The following is a 23,132-nucleotide window of genomic DNA, read 5'->3' on the forward strand; positions in this document are numbered from 1 at the left end:
CAATCATTAAGCACATTATACATGTGCGTTTAAGTCAATAACACAACATTTTTAGTTGTATTTATAAACTGCTAACAAACATTTATTAATGTAGTGTTAATGCAGTCATAAGCATCAGCAGTCCTGTCACGGTTTGTTAAGGGACAGAGACAAAAAGGGTGTTGGATCCAAGTGCAGTTTTAAATAAAATCGTGCAGTAAACAAAAAAACAAGACATCCAAAAATCAAAGTAACAAAATAACAACAAACAAACAAAACAAGGAACTATAGCAGAATTTACAAGACTTACTAGACCAGATAGACAAACGAACAAACAAACAAACGGGTGAAATGGAGACAGTTGTTTATTGCAATCAGTATAAATGGAAGCGGCATGTGTGCACGAGGGAATGTATGGATGTGTAGTTCTTAACAACTGTAGTTTACCACATAAGTTCGCTGGTGAACTACAGTGCCATCTTGTGGTCCAAGACAGTCATGACATTACCCCCCTCTTAAGGAGTGGATTCCAGACGCTCCCAAATGTGTCCCGGTGGGAGGGTGGAGGGGTGCTGGGGGGGTTGGAGCAGAGGAGGAGCAAGGGGAGGGATGGGAGGTTTAGACCAGGGAGGATCGAGAGGGAACCTCCAGGGTGGGTTCAGCAGGTCAGGGGCCCCAGCAGGAAACCAGGGTGCGGGAGGGATGACCCAGGGACAATCCAGCAGAAAAGACAAGGCAGGAGGTCTATGGGGAGCTGGCTGGATGAGAGGCAACTGGAGCTGGAGGCAGCTTGACAAGAGCCGGCGGGGCTGGAGGCAAGTGGACTGGAGCCGGCGGAGCTGGAGGCAGCTGGACTCGAGCCGGCGGGGCTGGAAGGAGCCGGGCTGGGGTTGGCAGAGCAAGGAGCCGGGCTGGGGTCCGTTCAGTGTGGTTTAATTTTCACTGCTGAAAGTCCAAAAACTGAAGACCATATCCATGGATGCACAGCTCCACAAGTCCCAAACTATGCAAGCCAGTAGCGACAGTGACAAGGAACATACTACGCCAATTGACAAAAGTGAAGAAAAAAAACTTGAGTGAAACCAGGCTCACTTGGGCACGACCATTTCTGCGCTGGTCAATCTTCTTGTGCAGAGCTGCAGTCTAGGCGCTGGTGCCTGGGGAACGCTGGACATCCATCTTGGAGAAGCTGCAGGAGGGAGAGGTCACTGACTGGTGTACAGGCTGGCCCATCAGGATCAATGTGAAAACTCATCTCATCTCGGCCTGGTCTAGGATTATGAAAATCTCGGAATAATAAAAACAGACTAACATAAACGTAGATGCCATTTCAAATTATAATGTTTTTTGGGAAGTGTTCCCGGCTCCGGTTGCCCTAAATAATGCAGACTAACAATATTTTAGAAGATTTGGATTTTAAAAGCATTTGTGTTTTATCTGTATGTTAGTCCAAAGAAAGGTGTCTTTAATCTAGCTTTAAACTAACAGAGTGTGTCTGCTTCCCGAACTGTGCTAAAAAGGCTGTTCCAGAGTTTAGATGCTAGATATGAGAAAGATCTGCCGGCTACAGTTTATTTTGATATTATGGGAATAATCACTTGTCCAGAATTAATGGAGACGCTCAAGGAAAATATTATGATCAATTGTATCAGCTGCAACACTGAAGTGCCATGATCGGATGACAGAAGGAGGTAATTTGTAAATCTTAGGAGTGCTGTTTCTGTGCTATGAAATGCTCTAATTACATATTTTATCCACATATTGTTTCTCTGTAGGAAGGAACATGGTTGAGCACATACAACTTTTTCTAGTATCTTTGATAGAAAAGGCTGGTTTGAAATGGGTCTATAAATTACAAATTCTTTGGGATCAAGCTGTGGTTGAGACTAAGGCCCAATCCAAATTTTATTTTTTTACCCCTACCCCTTCCAGCCCTAACAACCAGGGGTGAAGGGGAAGAGCTTCAAAATTTACCTCTAAGAATTGGGACAGCACTACACGACCTGCACACGCCATCATATGTCCTCGCGATCTCTTGCTACATGTGAGATCAGACAATCACAACTGCTGTAGTTACTCAAGATGTTTTATTTTTTGGTTTTTATCTTCGGGAAATCTCTGAAAGCATATATTATGTCTTCATAACGATCTAATGTGGCAATAGGATCATAACTTTACTGTGTATTTAAACATTGGCCATATTCATCAATGTAAACACCAAAAACATTAACATTACAGCAGACACTGAAAAAAGCCCATTGACAGACACTAGACATTATTGACAGGGTATTCGAGTGTCAGAATGTTGTGGGACTGCTGTACAGGAGTTATTAATAGGAATTATAGATTGCAAAATTTAGCGTATTTTTCCGTTTTTAAAAAAAAGCATGACGGTAAAACAAACGCATTTATGAATATGTTAAAAAATATGTTTGTTTGTCTTAAAAATTCGCAATAATGACAAAAAAAATACTTATTTGTGGATCTCTTTACTTCCGGGTTCAGCAATACTCCCTTTGTGACAGGTGCATTCTAGGAAATTTTCTTACCCCTTGGTTTCAAATGTGGTCCTGAAAATTCTTCGTTCAAAGGGCAATTCACCTCTTCCTCTTAGCCCTACGCCTTCAAGCTAAAGAGAATTGGGACACCCCTACCCCTTGGCGTGCACTCGCTAAACGAGGGGTAGGGGTAAGAGGAAGAGCTAAGGGGTAGAATTGGGATTAATGACAGTTAGTTTAAAAGTTTTTGGAACAAATCCTAAGAGTAAGGATGAATTCAAAGCGTTTAGAACAGGTTCAGAAACTTCTGAAAACAATTGTTTTAATAATTTGGTGGGTGTAGGATCTAGCATAGATGTTGTTGATTTGGACGAATGTATCAGTTTGGACAGTTCTTCCTCACCTACTGCTAAAAAAGTTAAATTTTTTTTTTCATAATGGTCTGTAGTGTTATTATTGGGACAATGATGTAGGAGGCAGCTTGATGATGCTTATTTTATCTCTGATATCTTGCATGTGAAAAAAAATCATATTGTCATTATTGTTTTGTTGAGAAATGCATGTTTAGTTAGATTGGCTGGGTTTCTCCCTTGCCAGGCGTTCTTTGGGTCCGGTCCTCCAGAGCAGTATGTATAAAGTTGCAAACTTCACAGAAAGAGCAACACAGTCGTGCAGCACGTCCTTTTCACTGCGTTGCATGCCTGGGGGGTCCAGCATGTTAATGCACTGCTCGCGGGCAGTTCATGTCGTCATTGCGATGCCATGACTGTTGCGCAGTAAAGATCGCGGCTAGCCTTTGCAAAAGGGCGAACCACCCCAGTTGTCCCCTGCTCTGCAGCAGGCACTCGGGCAGATCTGAGGGTTTCAGCGAGAGATAATCTGTCGCCCACGGGCCCGCAGACCTCCCGGTCCTCTAAGCACTCCATCCAAGCTTCGGGCGGGGGAAGCGATCCTTCTAACAGATGGTAGCCCTTACGCCCGATGACACCGGAGACGTCCACCGCGGCATCGGAGGGTGGGCTTTCATTGTCCGATGATGATCCAGACCCGCTCGCCCCCTCCAGGCAGGTGAGCGCTGTCACTACGGATCGTGAAACGGACATGTTAGCCGTGCTTTCCCGAGCTGCTTCGGCCGTGGGTTGGAGATGGTTTATCCCCCAGCTCCGCGGCCGGACTGACTAGAGGGGTGGCGGAGTCCGCCTCGTCCCCCATCCAAAGCCTGTAAGTTATCTGCCTCCCTCGGAGCTAGAGCTTACATAGCTGCGGGCCAGGCTGCTTCCGCCTTGCATGCGATAGCCACCTACCAGCGCTACCAATCGCAGGCGCTGGCCGAGCTGCACGAGGGTGGGTCCAACCCAGGCTTACGAGCTCCGCACTGCCGCCAACTTAGCTCTTCGGACTACTGAGTCCGCTGCGTGTGCGTTGGGGAGGACGATGTCCACATTAGTGATCCAGGAGCGCCACCCCTGGCTGATATGCGCGAAGTCGACAAAGTCCGCTTTCTTGACTTCCCCATATCCCAAGCCATGTTTGGCGACACCGTCTGTGAATTCACCTAGGAATTCAAGGTGGTGAGAGAGCAGTTGATGGGTGATGTCTTATCGGCGGTCCGTAGCCCGCTCCGCCCTCCGTGCCATTCATACCTGCTCCTCTCCGAAGGCGCCCGCCTACGAGAGCTGCTCTGCCCCCGTACACGCCTCTGGCGAAGCGAGCGTGTCGGGCACCTCGGAAGCAGGCTCCCCCTGCCCAGAACGCCGCTAAGTCCGGCAACGGACCGCGAAGCGTCCCTGGGACAGGCCATCTGGAGAAGAGGGAACTTGCTCTTTCCTCACTGGAGGGCGGGGCCCCATTTCCAACGGCACTTTTTACTGCCATGAAAACATCATGAAAGAGCCCTTTTCCACTTCCCCAGATGTGACAGCCCGAAATCTGCCAGTCTGGGACGCTATGCTTTTTAGCTTGCAGATTTGGTGCGTTTCGTCAGTGGCTCACGAGCGCTGGGAGGACGGTCTCCTTTCTCACCACCCCTCGAGCCTGCCCTCCGGAGCTCGGGTGCGGAGTAAAAGCAAATATCTCACCTCCAGCTTTTCCGTGGGACCCGCGCGCTTCCCGGATCAGCACACCCACTCCGCGCTGCCCCACTGCTGGTACGTCAGCGATTGTAGCGATGAGTCCATTAGCGAGAGCTCTGCCTGCCTGGTTAGCGCGGGCCAGCCCCTCGCGGTGGCTCATACGCACAATCAGACTCGGCTATGCGATTCAGTTTGCGAAACGGCCCCCCAAGTCACAGGTGTGTATTCACCAGGGTCAGCCCCCTGTCCGCCCCTGTCTTGCGAGAGGAGATTGCTGTCCTCTTGGCGAAGGATGCAATCGAGCCACTCCCTCCTGCCGAGATGGAGAGCGGGTTTTACAGCCCATCCTCCGGTGCGTTAGTCCTCTGGGTTGGTCAGCAGCATTAGACCTGATGGACGCGTATTTCCATGTCTCCACTCTTCCTCGCCACCGTCAGTTTCTGCGGTTTGCGTTTGAAGGTCGAGCTTGGCAATACAAAGCCCTCCCCTTCGGGCTCTCTCTGTCTCCGCGGGTCCTCACCAAGCCCACGGAGAGTGCCTTAGCGCCCCTTCGGCTCGTGGGCATCTGCATACTCAATTTTCTTGACTAGCTGATTTTTGCCCTCTCTCAGAGCAATTGATTATGCACAGAGACAAAGTGCTCCGGCACTTCCACCTGTTGGGGTTTCAGGTCAACCGAGAAAAGAGCAAACTCGCACCCATGGAGAGGATCTCTTCTCTCGGGCTGGAGCTGGACTCGGTCACCATGGCAGCGCGCCTCTCCAGGGAGCGCGCTCAGCTGATGCTGTACTGTCTGAGAGAGCTCGACAGTAAAATAGTGGTCCCACTGAAACTATTTCAGAGGCTCCTGGGGCATATGGCTTCAGCAGCCGCTTCGTGCCGCTCGGATTACTCTAAATGAGACCACTTCAGCACTGGCTTCACGATCGAGTCCCCAGACGCGCATGGCACGCGCGCGCACACAGAGTCTCTGGTACTGCGCTGTGTCGCCGCACCCTCAGCCCTTGGAGCGACCCCTCGTTCCTACAGGCCTGGATGTCTGACGCTTCCAACACGGGCTGGGGGGCTGTGCGTTGCGGGCATGCGGCTGCGGACCTGTGGAAAGGTACCCAGTTGCATTGGCATATCGCCTGGAGCTGTTGGCAGTGTTCCTCTCTCTCCACTGTTTTTTTCCGTTGCTGGAGCGGCAACACGTGCTGATCAGGACGGACAGTACGGCGGCGTTTCCCCCAATGAGCCTGCTCGCGCAGTTACTGTGCAAGGTCAGAGAGGACGAGGAACAGGTTGCTGGTTGCGCCCCTCTGGCTCAACCGGACCTGGATGTCAGAGCTCTCCCTCGCGATAGCCCTCCCCTGGCAGTTCCCTTCGAGAGAGCACCTACTCTCTCAGGGACAGGGCACCATCTGGCACCCTCGCCGATCTTTGGAGGTCCTTAGACGCGAGGAAGACTTGGGTAACCTCCGATTGCGGTGGCTATTAACTTCACTCGGGCTAGAGCCCCCTCCCCGAGCGCGCCTATGCTCTGAAGTGGAGTCTATTCACTGAATGGTGCGTCTCTCGCAGAGAAGACCCCCGTAATTTGCCATATCAGCGCTGTGCTTTCTTTACGCCGAGAGAAGCTGGAGAGCAGGCTGACGCCCTCCACACTCAAGGTTACGTGGCTGCCATCTTCGCTCTCATGACGCGGTGGCTGGCAGCACCGTGGGAACGCATAACCTCATCATTCTGTTCCTTAGGGGCGCTAAGGGCCACCCCGCCCCCTCTCATGCCCTTTTAGGATCTTGCCCTCGCTACACGAGCCATGTCAGATCCCTTCGATCCACGACTCAGTATCTTTCTGTCCCTGAAGACAGCTCTGCTGGTCGCGTTGATATCGATTAGAGGGTCGGGGACCCGGAGGCATTTTTCGGTCAGTGACTCGTGCCTGTAATTGGGCTGGCTTTCTCTCACGTCCTGAGACCCCGTCCACGATATGTGCCCAAGGTTTCTACCATTCCGTTTTAATACTAGGTAGTGAGCCTGCAAGCGCTGCCCTCGGAGGAGGCAGACCCAGCCCTTTCTTTATTGTCCAGTTCGCGTTTTGCGTATTATCCGGACCGTACTCAGAGTTTAGATCATCTGAGCAGCTCTTCGTATGTTATGGCGGTCGGCAGCAGGGAAGTGCCGTACAGAAATAAGTTTTCCCACTGGATTGTGGATGCCATTCTCTCGCTTATCAGAGCCGAGGTGGGCCGCGTCCCCCAAGAGTGCGTGTGCACTCCACTCGGAGCTTCGCATCCTCTCGAGCGCGCGCACGCGGCGCCTCTCTAACAGACATCTGTAGAGCTGCGGGCTGCTCTACACCCAACACATTTGCAAGGTTTTACAATCTGCGAGTGGAGCCGGTTTTCTCAAGGATATTAGGTAACCCTTGGTGATTGAGGAAACAATTCGGTAGGGTGTTGAAACATGCTTGCTGCGCCATTCTCCCTAACACGGAGGTACGTGCGCCTTTTTATCTGTCAGTAAAGTTCCCCGTCAGGTGAGCCCTGCAGATTCCTCCGTGGCCCCCAGCACTGACTCAGCGGAGGAGTCACTTGCTGGCCCACTATGTCATAGGTCTGCCCGCTGGTCAGCCCGCGTTTTGGGTATAGGTGCCTGCTATGCGTGATCCCCACTAGGCGATCCCATATGCTTATTCCGCCCTGGGTGGACCCGTGTCTTCCCTCTCCGCTAACCACTCTTTTGCTATGCGTACTCCCCCTTTTTAGGGCAAGTCCATATGTCAATTCTGCCATCTATCCCCCCTTGGGTAACGGATGGCCTCCGCAGCGTCCTCCCTAACGGGATTGCACGCTACCCAACATACTGTCGTATTTCCTAGAATTATCTAGATGCTCACGACTTCCCAAAAAATATATCTCAATCCGTAAGACTTCTGTTGAAGTAGGATAAATTAGGGCCAGGGACACGTTGGAGGACCGCGCCTCCCATGATGTGGGTGCGTCACGCTTGCTTGACTATCCCCTCATTGGGGGCGTTGGTAAGGTGCAGTCATTATGGCGCTTTCCATAGTTCTCCCATTTCATGGATTTTCACAAAGATCAAATCCACTTAATAGTGCTGAAGTTCCCCAACCGAAGGGAACCGTTCGAGGTTACAGAAGTAACCCTTCGTTCCCTGAGGAGGGGAACGGAAGTGCTATACTCCGTCGCCATAATGACTGTCCCTTAGCTGTTTGAAAGTCTCTTCAGCTTAAAAAGATGGCGTTTGCTCGCTCCAGATGTGCTTATATGCTGGCATAATTGGCAATGAAGCACACCTGTGCAAGCTTACGCTGCCAATTCATTGCATTCAGTGGCCCGTTCAATACTCTTTCAGACAAGCGGCTTCTGAACCTAATCCTCCCATTTCGTGGATTTTCACAAAGATCAAATCCACTTAATAGCACTTCCGTTCCCCTCCTCGTGGAACGAAGGGTTACTTTTGTAACCTCGAACGTTTTTGTTGCAGTGTCATGCTTTGTAGGCCCTGAGACATACTGTTTCACTCCAACAGAGGCTAGTAAGTCTAAAAAGGCCAGATGTAAAGCATTTTTCATTATCTAAAGGAATATTAAAATCACCAATAATTAAAATTTTATCTTTGGCCAGAAGTATTTTACATAATAAAATCAGCAAATTCTTGCTGATTGCTAATATACAGTTGCTAATATAAATTTAGATTGAAATTATTGTTTAAATTGCATACTAAAATAAAAAACTATTACTTCAATTGAATTATAATTGAGTCAGATCATTTAGTAACACAAACCTGTTCCAGATTGCCAGTGATTACACACACACAGCTGGGGGTTTGTCAAGGGCTGATGACGAGGCTATTTACACAGCACGCGCACACAAACACATCAGTGCTGAGTCTTGTAAGCTGTCAAATTAACATTGCAACATTTCTTGCCTTGTCTTGCCAATACTTGCCAAGTCTAATACTTCACTTTCTGTCAAGAAAAGTGAAGACACTACAGAAAATTGAAAGTGGTTATATCCTCTGCCAAATATTCATTAAAAGACAGCCTACATAATATAAAACATAAGGGAGTAACATTTTCAAAAAACATTATTAGTATTCCCAATAATATTAACTTGAGTTGACTTGACTGGTTCCAAATGATTCCAAAACTCATACTGGATTTTTGTTTTTTAAAACATAATTTTTTGCTGCTACAGTATAACTAATTTCAAATACTTCTTACTGAATTCTTACATCAACTGTTAAACCATCAGGCTTACAGTGCGTCCAGAAAGTATTCATAGCGCTTCACTTTTTTTTTTAATGTTACAGCATTATTCTAAAATTAATTAAATTAATTTATTTCCTCAAAATTCTACACCCAATTCCCCATAATGACAATGAAAAACCTGAAAAATCACATGTACATAAGTATTCACAGTCTTTGCCATGATGCTCTAAATTAAGGTCAGGTACATTATGTCTCCATTGATCATTCTTGAGATGTTTCAGCAGCTTAATTGGAGTTCACCTGCCATAAATTTAGTTAATTGTACATGATTTAAAAAGGCATACATCTGTCTATATAAGGTCTCAGGGTTGACAGTATATGTCAAAGCACAAACCAAGCATGTAGACAAAGGAATTGTCTGTAAACCTCCGAGACAGGATTGTCTAGAGCACAGGTGTTAAAGCCAGTTCCTGGAGGGCCGCAGCCCTGCACAGTTTAGTTCCAACCCTGCTTCAACACACTTACCTGTAGGTTTCAAACAAGCCTGAAGGGCTCAATTAGTTAGATCAGGTGTGCTAATTAGGGTTGGAACTAAACTGTGCAGAGCTCCGGCCCTCCAGGAACTGGCTTTGACACCTGTGTTCTAGAGGCACAAGGCTGGGGAAGGTTGCAAAAAAAGTTTCTGCTGCTCTGAAAGTTCCAATGAGCCCAGAGCTAAATCCTATTGAACATCTCTGGTGTGTAAGCCCCACTCAATGGTTTGGATGTTGAATGGTGGTTTCCATGGATGTGGGGGGAAGAATTCTGTGTGTCAGTCTATTCTCGCGCAGTTGTAAACAAATAATTAAAAAATTATTAAACTTTTGTTTTATAAATCCAATTTTGACCCTTATACTTATCTGACTACAAATTTATAATAATTTAATTTTAGATTCATCTAATTCTGGCTGATCACCTTATATGTTTTGATTAGGTCTAATTTAGATTGATTAACCTAATAAATCCTTATTCCCAATTATTGGTTCATCGTTTACCCGAAGTCGCTTGGAGTCAGTATGCTGGCCAATTACATTTGCTCACAGACACATCCTCGCCAGATCCGATTATTAGCAGATAAGCTAATTTCCTTTAATAATAATAATAATAATTCCTTACATTTATATAGCACTTTTCTGGGCACTCAAAGCGCTTTACACACAATGGGGGGAATCTCCTCATCCACCACCAGTGTGCAGCATCCACCTGGATGACACAACGGCAGCCATTTTGCACCAGACCGCACACCACACACCAGCTGATTGGTGGAGAGGAGACAGCGATGAAGCCAATTGGAATATGGGGATGGTTAGGAGGCCATGATGGACAAAGGCCAGTGGGCAGATTTGGCCTGGATGCCGGGGTTAAACCCCTACTCTTTTTGAAGGACATCCTGGGATTTTTAACGACCACAGATAGTCGGGACCTCGGTTTAACGTCTCATCCGAAAGACGGCACTCACTGAGCAGTATAGCGTCCCCGTCACTATACTGGGGCAATTAGGACCCACACAGACCGCAGGTTGGGCGCCCCCTGCTGGCCTCACTAACACCACTTCCGGCAGCAACCTAGCTTTCCCATGTGGTCTCCCATCCAGGTACTGACCGGGCGCAGCCCTGCTTAGCTTCAGTGGGCGACCATGTGAGAGTTACAGAGAGCTAGCTGCCGGCACAGCTATAGGGGAGGTAATAATAGGCCTCCCCATGCTTGATTTAGCCCCTAGATTATATCAGTGATTGTTACAAATCATCAGGTCTCTGATGCTGTGCCCATGCTACATCCATTGAGCCTGAATGTATGACTAATCCTGGTCGTAGGCTGAGGAAACTAGATTTAAATGATTTCAGGAGATATTAGAGTTGAACAATAATAATTTTACATTTATTTACCAGGCAGTGATTGATTAACATATCACAATCAAAACATGCAGAAGAAGTACAAAATGATTACACAACATGATCAGCATAAAACACTAAGGCAATTTGTAAAATAAACAATTGTCAAAGAGTCATCATACCTAGCAATGTAGACACATAGAGACTGTGCGGGAAGTTTCATATGATTACAGATGCTTCCCTGAGTGTTTCGCCAAATTTCCTTTAATACCCAAAAGGTCATAAATTCAAATTGATTAAAACTTCACAAAGACTTGTCCAGGGGTTTTACCCTGAAGCCAAATACCATCTGAGAAAGAAGACAAGACTTGACAAAAGATCTTATACAGGACATCCTCTCCCATGAGAGAGGACAAAATTTACCCAAATCTGAGATCATCTATTTTGTTCTATGATATTGAGATAAAACTGAGATCACATTTATACTCGCACTGAGATCTTTAAAATGATACCAAGCATGACAATTTAAAATTACAAATACTGCAATTATACATATCACATAATTTCACCGGGGAAGCAGTGGTGCAGGAGGTAGTGCTGTTGCCTCACAGCAAGAAGGTCACTGGGTCGCTGGTTCGATCATCGGGTAAGTTGGCATTTCTGTGTGGAGTTTGCATGTTCTCCCTGCGTTTGTGTGGGTTTGCTCCGGTTTCCCCCACAGTCCAAAGACATGTGGTACAGGTGAAATGGGTAGGCTAAATTGTCCATAGTGTGTGAATGAGTTTTTGTAAATTTTTCCTAGAGATGGGTTGCGGCTGGAAGGGCATCCGCTGCATAAAAACATGCTGGGTAAGTTGGCGGTTCATTCCACTGTGGCAACCCCAGAATAATAAAGGGACTAAGCCGACAAGAAAATTAATGAAGGAATGACATCATTTCACCATAGAAACTTGAAATGTGGTCATTGCTGAGTAACTTTTCAATGACCCAGGCCGTATAACTGGGGAGGGCAAGAGGGTCTGAGGATAGTTGATGGGTCAACTGTCCAGATGGCTTTCTCGAGATCCTCTCCGAAGATTAAAAAGTTTATAGTTTTATAGCATGTTATTTCTCATGGTCTGACCTTAGAGAATTTCACTGCAGTTTACAGCATTTGATATTATGGAGAAATATAACCATCTTACAGGTGAAATCTGCTGTACACCATCGTTTCCCATCCAACCTGATGCAGCTTAAAATCTACTGCAAACAGGAATGGACAAAAATTCGCAAAGACAGGTGTGCCAAGCTTGTGGCATCATATTCAAAATGACTTGAGGCTGTAATTGCTGCCAAAGGTGCATAAACATAGTATTAAGCAAAGGCTGTAAATACTTATGTACATGTGATTTTTCAGGTTATTTTATTTGTAATAAATTTGCAGCAATTAAAAAAAGTTTTATTTACATTGTCATTATTGGGTATTGTGTGTGGAATTTTGAGGAAATAAATACATTTATTTCATTTTGAAATAAGGCTGTAACATAAAAAATGTTTAAAAAACTAAAGCACGATGAATACTTTCTGGATGCACTGTATCTCTCTGTTCTACACAAAATCTAAACTATTATGTTCCTCAGACCTTGACAACCCTCACATACATAAAGTGACTCACTGCTGCATTAGCCTTTATGGCAAATTACTTAGTCTTAAACTCAATTCTCTACTTATTTTCTCTGTACTGAGGTGAGGGTGCTCTCTGGAAAATGTGGTTATTGACTTAGTCAATGTCACTGTTTTAATGCCATCAAGTCAAATAATATTTACCTTTAACATTCAGATAGCAAAGCAGACCTGTAGTCTTGGGGGTGCGGGTGATTTGAAAGACCCATCCCTCAATAACAAAGGTCCAGAATTTGAAAATAACCCATCAAAAAGGCTTTAAGACCATGCTGAATTCTCTTTTAACCATCACATCATTGTGACTAGTTAATCAGTTTTGGCCAGTGCAAACAATTATTTTTCCAACAATTATTTGTCCAACATCCAGCTGTGCAAGAAAACATAAATTTAGATGTAAGTGAAGTCAATTTTTACTACTGTATTGTTTTTAAATAGAGAAAACATTTACGATTTAAAACATTTACAAGTAATTCTAAATCTTGAACCTTTTTCTTAAAACAAAAACATGACAGATAAAAAGGTGTGAAGCACCAAAAGCAGCTTATATTAAAATTAAGGGCCTACTCACACTATGTTTATTAAATACGCAAACCCCTCACTGCACGACAGCTGCGCGCCTTCAGCAAACCTCCTCATTCCTGCAGCACGAGGGCTTTATGATTGTTTATGAGCGCCAAAAGTGGCGGATCTGTTCGGCGAAATATCTGACTGCATGTCACCGCATCCCTAAGGACTGTTTGGCGAAATATTTGACTGCATGTCACTGCATATCAAACCGACTGAAACGATATAACTAGAGAAATCTCCATTGTGCTGCTGAGTGACAGGGCTTCTCACTGAACAGCGCAGCATCGATGACGTAAGCGTGCCCAGGCCTGATTGTGGTGTGAGTGCTGGCCGTCGGGGGAGACGGGAGGGGGGACAAGCGTGCTTTTGGCAACTGTACCTAGTGTGAGTACGGCCTAATTTGAATACTAATTTGGGTGTTTTTGTTATCCATGAATTTTCAATCAAATGTACTTTTTACAAGAGAGGCTAGAAAAATTATGAAGCTCTTTACTAATATTATTATGTTTTAATTTTTTAGTATTTTCCCAGAGCTGGAAGGGCATCCGCTGTGTAAAACCGTGCTGGATAAGTTAGCGGTTCATTCCGCTGTGGCAACCCCGGATTAATAAAGGGACTAAGCCGACAAATAAAATGAATGAATGAATGAATGAATTATTAATTAATTAATTAATTAATTTTTTATTATTCAAATTGCCAAATTCTGGCTGAGGAAAGTTGAATATGCTGTCCAGTTTTTTATTTGCCTAATAACTTACAAAAGGCTAGAGTTTATAATATATTGACAACGTAAACAGATTCCTATTTTTTCAATGATGTAAAAAATGTGTAATTTAAAAAGTATTTGTTTATAGTTCTATATTCTAATCCTTTAGGAAATATTTTGGTTCATTAGAAAGTTTGGTTATGATGACCATCTTTTTTGAGGCATTTTGATAAAAAAGAACCACCTCTTTCACCAGACTGTCATCAGGCCTACAAAAAAGTTAACTGTACTTAACTTTACGACCCTTAGTTAGGCATGGGTTTTTAACCCAATCTGCATCAGTAAAATACTCTAAAAAATCAGACACATCAGTTAAAAATCATCTCAGCCTTACATTTAGAAATTCATCTTAAAAACCAGGCCTTACATATTCAGTGCTTTTAAAGCAGCCAACCAGCCAAATTACTACAGTCAACATCCAAACTTACAGCTTGCTAAGACAAAGAAAGTATAGCCTGCAAAAAATAATTTACTTCAGAATAATTAACACATAAAATAAGTTAAACTCAGGAAACAGTTGTTTGCAATCATTCAAGAGTCCAGTTCTACTCAACAGGTGTCCATGACCTCTGACCTGGCTTGGTATATCTCGAGAAAACAAATCATTTGGCATACTAAAAAGCAATAAACACACAAATTATTTCAGTTTTACTGTACAGAGCTGTGACACTAATGTCATCATATAATCTAGAATCTAAAACATTAAACTTTACTAATAATCATAAAGACATAAGAAATTATATGTGTCGTGTTACTCCATCCTGAAGCAGACTTTCATCAGAAAACCCAGGCCTTCTCAACACGGTGACCCAAGAGTAGTAACCTAAATTTCAGTTGCCAGTAGCAGTAGCCAGCCTAATAGCGCATTTCCATTGGCACATTGCAAGTTCAGCGTAACAAGGGTTTCAGTTCATTTATATAGAGTTTGAACATAAATGATCTTGCCTTGCATAATCAGATTGAAAGCAGCACTAAAAAACATTGAGAGCAGCCAAGAGTATCAGAAAGATTGGCCAATTCTCCACTGTATGCAAATGTCAAGTGAAAAGTGACAGGTGACAACCACAATCTTGAAGCAACAATTACACCATGTCTGTCAGCTGACAGACCAATCACAGCAGTGACATGGAGGACCTGCCTCTGACATATAATAAGACACAGTCTGCGATCAATACTTCATTCTCGATCTCTTCCCCATGAAAGTCTATTTTGGAAGCTATCCTCCCTCATGAGATTGCAGTAGAGTGGCCCAGAAGTAGAATTGTTCACACAGACAAGCCATTTTTCAGATACATCTCCAAATGAGGCTACTGGGGAGATCATAGTAAGTATTCTTCATAGTCATAGTGAGTATTTGTCTTCTGCTGTATTTTCTGCAGTGCGAACCAGCGCATTAAGGCAGGTATTCACCCCTTTTTTTCCCCAAGTGGTTACAGCTTGTATCAAAAAGCACATTCTAGTGATCTCGTTTTTCCTTGAGAGTTTGCGTTTTCTGTCATGGCAACCAAGAGCACCTCCAGCACCTTGGCGAAAGGAAAAGAGACCTCTCGCCTATGTCTGTGCAGTCTATGATCTTGTACAAGGATTCTCAACATCTGTGCACAGCGAGTTTAAGAGTTAGACACGTCCTTGCTAACCCCGAGTGCTGCCCACATTGCTCTTTATTCCCATTAAAGGATTTAAAATGCAGTGTACGGGTTGCAGCCACGCCCAAAGGGCATCTAATGCAGAGTTCAGACAGCATGATTTTCAAAGTAGTCATGTCACAGATGTTTTCACACTGCATGACTATCTGGGCTAGCGTTTCATCGCTGCTTTGTTTACACTGCAAGATGGATCGGTGACAGGGACATTCACATTGTATGACTTTACTATAGGAAGAATCGCCGACAACTTCATCCAAACTACGTCTCACAGCCAAAAACACGTAGTATATCTTTTGTTATTAACCACATAATGAGAAAGAAGCCTTTAATGGGGTAGAACATGTACATGTTTGCTCACCTGGGTTTAAAGGGAATTAGCCATTTCTCCTCAACGTTGATAATAAACTAATTTCTTTCTGTATGAAACGTCAAACAGACACAGTTGCTCCTGAGTCCTGTCAAACCTCCACTAGTTTTTCCTCCATGTCGTGGGTCCAAATAAACCGAAAATGAGCGCTTTTAACTTTTAACTGCCTGCAGCAGGTATACACACGTGCACACACAAGTGAAAGCTGCTCTCTCATTGGCGGTAGGCGATGGCTGATGTTATTTTCAGTCAAAACTCAATTCACACGGCATGATTTGAATCGCCGACAGCTCCAGATATTTAGCACGCCAAATATCTCGCAGGCATCGGCAACTCATCGGCGATTCTCTCAGATCGCGTCTTTGAAAGCTCATACTGTGTGATTGTCACTCACGTGCACGAGCAGCGATTTGCCTGTGATTTCAGGCATTTGTCGCGATTTCTCAAAACCTGTCGGCGAGCCAAAATCGGGGCTAAAATCACGCAGTCTGAACTAGGCATAAGTCTCTTTGCTCCCGCGGAGACACAGGAGATCAATCCTCAGCCTCAGTGCAGCTGAAGAGATAATGGATGAGTTTTCTCCCACGCTTTCTACCCTCTTTGATATTGTAAGGAGCCATCTATTAGTCCAATAATGGAACCAACACCATGGCTGAAGGTTAAATGCATGTACAGTATGAACAAATCCCTGTCATAGGTTGCAGAAACATCAGCCTAAACAATTTACTAGTTACAATGATTTTTGGAAGGTTAAACAGGAATTTTACATTTATTTGGAGGGCAAAGATTTTCTATGTCAATTCACATAATTAAAAAATATAAGCCAATTCAGAAATGTACAATATCAATTACCCAAGATATATGTAAGAGTTAGAGATTAATACCTGACCATGTAGAAGTACATTGCAGCATATAAGTCTTGGTGCAGATCTCAGATACTCAGGCCCCTTTTACACTAATGCGTTTTAGTTTGAAAACGCATAAGCTTTGCTACAGTTACGCCATCCGTCTACACTACGCCGGAGTTATCGAGCGCCAAAAACAGATCATTTTGGAAACGCTGGATTAGCCGTTTTCATTCTAAAATGCTGCTGCTCCGTCTCAGTGTAGAGACATCTGAAAACAGAAGCTAAGATTCGCTACCTGATAGGGGATTTTGTGTCATTGCGTATCCTTCCCTTCTTCGTCAAGCCCCTTTCACATGACTATAACACAAAGAAGACAGCAGACCAGCCTTTCAATGTAAACAACTACATGGACACTGAAATGGGAGCATTGTTTGCACTATTGTCTGTTTTAGGTGCCATTTTGCAGTTATTCATTTGTTACGTTTAGTAATAACTCAACCTCATCATCTGGTTGAGTTATTACTAAACACATGCTTCTTGTTTATACTTGAACGTGCGTGCCCAGAGTGCGTGAATGGTCACATGATATACGTTTTTGGTGGCTTGGTGTGGACTGAGATATGTTCAGAAATGCATGGTGAAACGGTTGTGTGGACGCGGATCGTTTTTGATCTAAAACGCCGTTTTAAAACTAAAAAGCACTAGTGTAAACGGGGCCTCAGACACAGAAACAAGGTATCCTGGTTACAGGATCCCACATACACTTTTTCACATTTCCCTTAAATACTCAAATCACAACAAGCCATCATAAATTCAAGACAATAAAAGCTTCACAAAGACCTTTGTCATAAGTTGATATGAAGACAATTTTCCTTGGAGTGGAGCATTTGGCTAAGATCTTATCGAAGCTTATCACTTATCAAAGTGAAATTGAGACCAATTTACCAATCACACAGGGACAATTAAAATGATACAAAACATGAATATAGAGCCACAAGATACACAAAATTAAAAACTTGGACATTCTGTGTGGAATGTGCGTGATCTGCTCTGGTGGAGAAGGTAAAGTCAAAGGCAAAAGCAGATCATGATGCATGATCAAGACAGTTGAACAACTGGTTCCAAGCTGATCTTCTCAGATTAGAAAGTTATTGTTTTAGAGCCTCACAATTCTCATGGTCTTGCCTCGTGGAATTTCATAACAGTTCTCAAGGTCTGATATTATGGAGAGACTTAGCCATCCTTACAATATGAACTCTTTGACGGGTGACAAAGACAAGTAGGATGAGAACGCCGAGGCAATTGCTCACCTCTTGGAGGATGACTTGGGTAACGATAAAGGGCTTGCTATTCTCCCTAAAAATCCACTCTAGACCGGGCAGCGCCATAGATTGGCCCCCCTCTCCAGCACCAGGGGAGTTGGACCTGATTGAAATATGCAGGAGAGCTGCTGCCAAATTTTCCATCGGCTGGCCATCTCAGGAGGAAGGTCAGGATGTGATGAGTGTAGATAGGTGGCCAGCTGCAGTCAATTATATCACGTGCTCCTCTCAAAATTAGTTTAAAAACTTCACTTCAAGAGTTCACACTTAGATATTGCTTGACAACTGTAAGCAGGTTTGCTGTCCCGGGAGAGAACCCTGAGCTCGGAGATAGTTGAGAAATTACTCCAAAGGAGTAATTTGCTCGAGGAACACTCCTTGAGGAGATAGAGCTGGGAGGTGACAGCACTATAAATAATTATATATTTATATGAAACATATAGATTTATAAATATATAATGGGGTAATCTAGGGCCTTGGAGGAGCGTTTTTACTGACTCTTGCGAGAGTCGAAGCTCTTGGCACTCCTGCAGGAGAGAGAGCTGTATGTGCCGTCTCCTGCTGGAGTCGGGAAAAGGAAGGGTCGGTAAAGCCCCAGCTGGAGGGTGAATGGCAGGGGGTCCGTAGCTCGGGATCAACTCCGCGGGAGTTAGAGCTTGAGGGTGACAGCAATATATATATATATATATATATATATATATATATATATATATATATAAATTTAGAAAAATAAAAGATAAGTGTGAGAAATTAAACAAAAATTAACATAATTATAAGCTAAGGCCGGGGAGGGTCGGTGACGTGACTCGTGTCACAGCTAGGGGTTGGGTGAGCTATTTAGCTGGCTCCAGTAGGAGTCGGGAGAGATGGGGGGGGGAGGTTAAGACTCCTACTGGAGGGTGACGAGCGGCATAGGTGCTCTGGGTGTGTTTCTGCGGGAACAGAGCGTGAGGGTGACAGCACTATATATAAATGAATATTTATATGCGTGGGTGCATATAGATATAAATTTATATAAATAAAATCAAACAGAGAGATAAACAAATAGTGCTATACTATATGTCATCATGGAATGACATATAATATATAAAGCTAAAGCCGGGGCAGTGAGATGATTCCTGTGGGAATCGAAGCTTGGGGTAACGCCCCTGTGGGGGCGAGAGCCATGGGGGGGTGGGGGGGGGGGGTCCTACAGAAGTTAGAAAAGTTGGGGGGCAGTGAAAACTTCTGTGGCAGCGGCCGGGGGTGGTGGGGGGGTGGGGCAGGGAAAGAACTCCTGCTGGAGTTAGGAGTTAGGTGAGTGAAAAGGGGGAGAAGGCTGAGTGCAAATCAGCTTGAAGGAAGAAAGGAAGTTAGATGGCTTTTTCGTGCCCGCGCCCTTGAGAGACTGGGTAGTTCCTCTGCCCTCGGGAAGCTGGTATGGTTGGGTAGTATTCTCTCCCTGGACTAGGCCCGTGCCCTTGGCCGCTGGGATTACTGCTTCTGCTGGTGAGGGTCCTCTGAGCTTCACTGAGATGGCTGTGGCTGAGTCGGATATAAGATTTGAAGGCGTTGGAAGACCACCTTCCTAGTGTTTGTATGTGTTGTTGCGATAACCCTTTGTGTGCTGCTGTGGTGGCAGCTCCAATTCTGAATGAGTGACTGGAGTATGAATCTGGTGGGAAGCCTCAATGGTCTTATGACTTTAAGGTGTTTTGGAACCAAAAACATGTTACTGGGTGGTGTGTGTCGTCTATGAAAAGGGGGGCTGGCGGACTTGTGCTTAGTGTTTTCCTAAAGTGTATGAAGCTAGGAGTATTTGGAATGGGCTTGTGGAGGAGGGAATATTGAATATGAAGATGTAATGTCTTTTCTGGATTGATCTTTTTACTTTGCTTGATGAGGAAGGAAATTGTTTGGGTGGTAATTCTGAATGCCCTTAATAAGGCTGGTTTGTGAATTAGCAATAGAATCAGAAATGGAGTCGTACATGAGCTTGTGGAAGAATTTAATTCCATTTAAAAAACTCTTGGAGTTGTCTTGAATGTGTTTGTAAGAATGCAAGTATGTGACGTATAGACTGATTGTAAGCAGGGAAAACAGAAATGAAGTGTTGTGTGGGGAATGGAATGTGTGGATGTGTTGAGCAGTGAGAAACTGATGAGGTGTTCTGTGGTAACTTAAAATGTATATATGAATGTTGATGCAAATTGTGTATGCTGTGGTTATGGGATTATCATCTTAAAAGGAGTGATGGGGTCAGCTGCGGCTCTGCTTCTGGTACCAGTTTCTGGAAATAAAGCAAAAAGAGAGTCAGCGATTTCCTTATGCAACTAGGAACATGTACAACAGTTATCCCCTACGGAGGCGGTGGCATCTGTGTAAAAAGGATATACTGAGGATGAAATTGGATAGCTAATAAATGAATGGGCTTCTATTCCAGGGCTTAAGGAAGGAAAGCATAAAGCAGGTCGCATGCTTTAAGCGCCGCCTGATGGTTACAAACCTTTATGAATTTCTTTCTTCTGTTAAACCAGGGGTCACCAACATGGCTCACCATAGCGCCACTTACTAGTAAGCTTTATCTAATATAGAAGTAATCATTTAAAAATGTAAATGTTTGCATAGATATATAAAAATAAAGTGTTGCACATTGATATATTAAATACAGGGTATTTCCTACCCTGTTAAATCATTGTTGGTAACTTTCTGAGAATCATTAACATGATCAGTTTCTGACATGGATGAATATTATTAATTATTACCAACTGTCACGTTCAAATGAATGTTCGGTAGGATCCAATAGCGAGTGAACAAAGGAATTTATTAGACACAGTCAAACTCAAGAAACAGGTGCAACAAAAGAGTGTGGTGCTAAGGCTATGGGAACAGGACAGGAATCAAAACAGGAAATCAGGCTCTAGCAGATACTCCTCACGGTCCTGAGCACAGACAGAGAGACACACATGAGTACACGTAACGAACTGACAATGAACATTAAACACGTAGCACTTATATAGTCACGATGATGTATATCAGCTGGCGAAAAATCAATCCAGCGGAGTGACGTAAGGCCACGTGACCAAAACAATACACGTGGGCCACAAAAGCAAAACAAACCCACATGATCACACAGACATTCCGGGAGAGCGCACAAACCTGCAACCGTGACAACCAACAACATTTTTTGAAGAAAGCTGAAAACTTGTAACCATTGACTTCCATAGGAAGGAAAATATATACTATGGAAGTCATTGCGGCTGTCCTCAGTGCCCAGCCACAATTCAGAACACTTCGTATTCTGCAGCGCCGCGGAGCGCTATTTGTACATTTAATTAGTTTATTTTTAGATAACGTATGAATGCGTGTGTCTGGTGAATCTCTTGTCATGTGCGCGCCGCGTCACCGCACCGTCGCGCACCTTCATGCTTAGTTTGTTACGGCCAAGATCGGATATAGATAATTTCTCCTCTACTCCGGAGATTGATGCTGTAAGATGGAGGTGAGTGATGAAAAGGCATCCCTGCGGGATAATGCACATGTATGTTTGATGTTCTGAGATGGAGAGCAGTTTGTGCTTAGCGTGATCTTGTTTCTTCCAGAATATAAAAGGGAACTAATTTGTCGATTTATTCAAGTAGCCTTATGGATGCTTGGAATTCTGCCACTCCAAATTGATGCTTAAGAATTCTATAGAAGTGCTTAAGTCAGAGGTTCTTCCGTGATGGGAATGCAAATATTAGAAAACCGGTCACTAAATTTAGCTGGAGGATATTAGGGAGAGAGAAACGGGAAACTTCTAGTAGATGAATTAAATGCAAATGCCATAGTTATTGGCAAGAATCCAGCGGATCATTTTATAAGGCATAAATGCGTGTGCTACTTCTGCATCCGAATGTTAAACGGACTACGAAATATAATTGTGACCTCCGATTAATGCCAGAAATTGGGGTATATAGGAAGGCGGGTGTAATTTTGATTTGCAACTTTTTTAATTCAGTAAAAGCTTAAACGTATTGACAAAAGTTGCCGTATTGACTGTTTTCACTAGACTTAGCACTTGGCTGACGGCGTATGCGTCGCCGCAGTAGCTGCAAGTGTGTAAAATGAGAGGGGAAAAGCAGGGATACGCAAGGTAGAGGGGCGGTGTACGTAGCCCGTAGGTGGTAAGGATCGCTGGAAGAGGAGGACTGGAGTTTGCACTGGATTGGGGAAACGGCACAACACCAGCATGGCTCCTCAGCAGCGGCTGCACAAGACGCGCACAGAAGTTCGGACCTTCATCAGGGCAAGATACGGAGAGATTCTCAGCAAGTACGGGTCATACTCTCCAAAGAGAGACAAGATTGCGAGGATCAGTCAGACGCGCTGGAAATCAAAAGCCACCCCGACATACGCTCAGCTTCCGCTTATAAAGGCGACAGGTTGAATTAGCGGCAGGTGCAAGGCGGAGCCAGCCTCAAAGAAAAGAAATTGCAATTAATAAAACAATCTCCACCACAACACAAAAATCACGAAGAGAATAATAATGATAATACTAATAATAATAAAGGAAGGCTAAATAAAGAATAAACCGTGACACCTCCCCCCTGAAGAAAGAAACAGTTTTTACTTCTCCCATCCTTGTTTTCCCATTGGAAAAACAAGGAAAAATAAACAAGGTTTCAACAAGGTGATTAAGCATACAATCGGGACAGTGAATCCGCCACCACATTTTCAGTTCCTCTTTTATGACGAATTTCAAGATTGTATGGCTGTACCATAAATGCCCAACGCATCAAGCGCTGATTATGGTTATACATTCTGCTCAGAAAAACAAGAGGATTATGGTCTGTATGGACAATAACTGGATATAAACTACCTGAAACATAGACATCAAAATGTCTCAACGCTAAGAGTAGTGCCAGGGTTTCTTTTTCTATGGTGGAACAGTTTAACTGGTGTTGATTAAACTTAGCAGAAAAATAGGATACAGGATGCACCAATCCGTCAGCACCCTCCTGGGGAAGAACAGCTCCTGCTCCCACGGCACTAGCATCCACCTCCAGCTGGAACGCACGAGACACGTCAGGAGCGGAGAGAACAGGAGCACTGCAAAGAAGGGATTTTGCAGACAAAAATGCCTGTTGGCAGTCATCAGTCCAACAAAACTCAACTTTCAGACTGCACAATCGTGTTAACGGAGCTACCACGCTTGAAAAGTTTTTACAAAAGCAGCGGTAAAATCCCACCATACCCAGAAATCGATGCAACTCTCGTCTCGTAGCAGGTACAGGATACTTTAAGATCGCAGAGATTTTTACATCTACGGACTTCACAAACCCATTTCCCACTTG

General features: G+C 44.3%; 1 protein-coding gene across 1 annotated transcript in view; it reads left to right on the plus strand.

The window, feature by feature from the left end:
* Nucleotides 1-23,132, plus strand: part of rorc (RAR-related orphan receptor C) — a 183,693-nt gene that overhangs the window by 89,166 nt on the left and 71,395 nt on the right. The window lies entirely within an intron of this gene.

The sequence above is a fragment of the Danio rerio genome, chromosome 16 (assembly GCF_052040795.2).
Source record: "Danio rerio strain M-AB ecotype USA chromosome 16, GRCz13ab, whole genome shotgun sequence".
NCBI lineage: Eukaryota > Metazoa > Chordata > Actinopteri > Cypriniformes > Danionidae > Danio > Danio rerio.